The 2,738-nt window shown below is 45.0% G+C and overlaps 1 long non-coding RNA gene across 1 annotated transcript; it reads left to right on the top strand.

Annotated features, from left to right (window-relative positions):
- Positions 1-1,739: 1,739 nt before the first annotated feature.
- LOC112436626 (uncharacterized) lies at positions 1,740-2,281 on the top strand. The gene is made up of 2 exons (XR_003025183.2): positions 1,740-2,024; positions 2,114-2,281. It is a non-coding gene; the product is annotated as an uncharacterized LOC112436626 (long non-coding RNA).
- Positions 2,282-2,738: the final 457 nt, after the last annotated feature.

The following is a 2,738-nucleotide window of genomic DNA, read 5'->3' as shown; positions in this document are numbered from 1 at the left end:
CTGACTCTTTTTACCCTAAAGCCTAAAAATGCCACCTTCCACCACTATAGAGTGATATTTTTTCCCATTTTAAATCAAAGTCTTTTAAAACTACTTCAGCCTGAAATCTAAATATCAAATATTAAAAAATTTATAAATCTACTAAATATTATAGTTTTTGGATTTTAACCCTTTAAAAAAGAGGGACTCCAGCAGCGGTGGAGCAGAAGTTGCAAATGAACACACTGTGGTCTTTGCATATAAAATTCCACATGGTGCTCCCAACTCTTTTTATTCTGTTCATGCAAAAGTCAAACTGCCCTTACATTTGCTGATGAGAAGGGCTTGCAGCAGCACCCTGCAGATTTGAATTGATTGATTTTTTTTGAACTGTAAACTGTCCAAAATGAGCACCCCAGTGTTTCCCATACAGGTTTGTCATGGCCACAATTTGCTGCAGGATTTCATCCATCAGCAGCAGTGCATAGCGGGTGGCATGGTGTGTAGGTCCCGGGCTCAAACCTCTGGCTGCTGGGACATAGCAGAGCGTTGCAGTCTTTGTCAGAGGCCAAAATATGGAGATGGAGAAGTCCATCCTGTCACTGCTTCAACCATCTTCCCTCCACTCTCACCTTCAAATGAGTCATAGTTATGCTCTAGCTGGTCTGTTTCTTCGTCGGAGGCCTCCTTCATGTCCTTAGAGGAGGATGAGGCGGCATCTTCACACTCGGAGTGCACGATCATTTCCAGAGCCTCCTGTGTGCTGTGAAGTCTTGCTATCTCCAAAATGACTGCTCCAGCACTGCTCATACTTCTTACCATGGCTGCAGGGCAGCAGCATAAACTACCTGAGCGAGAGCCAAAATAAAGTCCAATTTTGTTTTCTATGATGCAGAGACGTGGCCTTCTAAGTGCATAAGTGTCCATAAGTGCTATACACACACACACACACACACACACACACACACACACACACACACACACACACACACACACACACACTCAGATGCCTGTGCACACACTCACACACCATTGACCAATCTCAACAGTGGCACACACTTATCCTTTCAGTAGCATTCTTGGAGAAATAAAAAAAAAAAGTGTGATATTTAACTGCATGCTTTGAATGGTTAAAAAGTAGTGCCACCTAGTGGGCAAATATAAAAATTAAAAATTGAAGGCGAGTAGTCTGAAATAAAATCTTAACATAAAGGCATGCGTTACTTGATGTCAAGATAAATGTGGGATCAAAAATGGTATTTTCAATGATTTTCAATGGAGCATTTGTGGCAAATCCATGACCGATAATGTTCCAGTGTGTGTTTTTTTTATACAGATATGCTTTTATTACATGTGTTTGGGATTACTGTCATGTTGAAAAATTGTTGAAAATCTGATTGTGCTTTTCTTTGTTCATAATGCCATCAGTTGTAACAACATCTCCAAGTGGTTGAAACGCAGCTCCAGACCATGACAGAGCCTCCACTGTGTTTTACAGGAGGCTGCAGACACTGTTGTACTGCTCTCCTGATGTCCTTCCTACATACTGATGATGATTTCATCCAAAACTTTAAAATTTGGATTCAACACTCCACAAAACCTGTTGCCCCTGATTTTCAGTCCAGCTCTTATAAATTTTGGCACACATATGACTAACGTCTTGACAGCCACCCTTAATTGTCACGGACCCAGTTCCAGGGATTCGGGGTCCGTGAGCAGTGTGGACTACTATTGTAGTTATTATTATTATTATTATTATTATTATTATTATTATTATTATCATTATTGTGGTTGTTGTTATTATGGTTGTGTCTGCTGTCCTGTTTTTCCGTGTTGGTGTACTGTCAGGTGTTTAGGGGTGTGTGCTTGTGTATGTGAGGGTGCGGTCGTGGCAGGCACTTTTAGGCCTGGTGGGTGTGGCCCTGCCAGCTGACCGGTCCCACCCAGGAATCCACACACACCTGGCGCCGATCAAGCCTCGTCAGAGGAGCTTCAAAACAGTGTGGCTGAGAGCTCCTCGACGCTGGATCGTTGAGTGACTTCCCGTCAGTCTTAAGTGTATTGTGCAAGGTTAGTGCAAGTCTACTGTTAGGTTTTGTACTCACGGCTGCCTTTGGTATGCGTGTTTCCTCAGGAGGAATTGTGGCGACCAGGAGGCAGCACACGGAGAGTACACAGGGAACGGAGACAGAGCACGGAGCACGGGATAAAGGAGAAGACACGGAACGGGAGTTGGGATCGCACGGGGGGATTTATTGTTGTTCGGATTGTCACCACTGTAAATAAACACTGTTGCACTGTAGAGTCCTGCATTTTGGGTCCTCCTTTCCCCACATCCCCACGGTCTGCCAGCGAGACCGTGACAGAACGATCCAGCCATTATGGGCCCAGCGGACTCAAGGACCGTCTCACAGGAGGAATTGCTCGCCCAGCTCTGGAAATACTGTCGGAGCATTATCCAGGCGGCGGATCCACATCAGAGACACATGCAGGTCGTATTTTTTGATTCCTTCTTATCATCAATCACCTCATCTGTGAGCTTTTTGGACATTAAGAGACTAATTTCGATTATAACCACGCTGAGGGAAAGTTCCTGTTTTGAGCTGTTTGGTTTGGGCTGTCCGGGCGAGGAGGATATGGCAACCTCCCTGGGAGCCCTTGCTGCCTATTTCTTTTTTCATAGGCTGATAGCCTCCCCGCCGTCGCTTGCAGCTCGCTTGTTGGACCCTCCATTGCGGGGGAAACGTTTCACACGCCCT

Source organism: Maylandia zebra, linkage group LG20 (genome assembly GCF_041146795.1).
Source record: "Maylandia zebra isolate NMK-2024a linkage group LG20, Mzebra_GT3a, whole genome shotgun sequence".
Classification (NCBI taxonomy): domain Eukaryota; kingdom Metazoa; phylum Chordata; class Actinopteri; order Cichliformes; family Cichlidae; genus Maylandia; species Maylandia zebra.
Note: the sequence above shows the minus strand (reverse complement) of the source record. Positions and strands in the feature narration are given on the sequence as shown.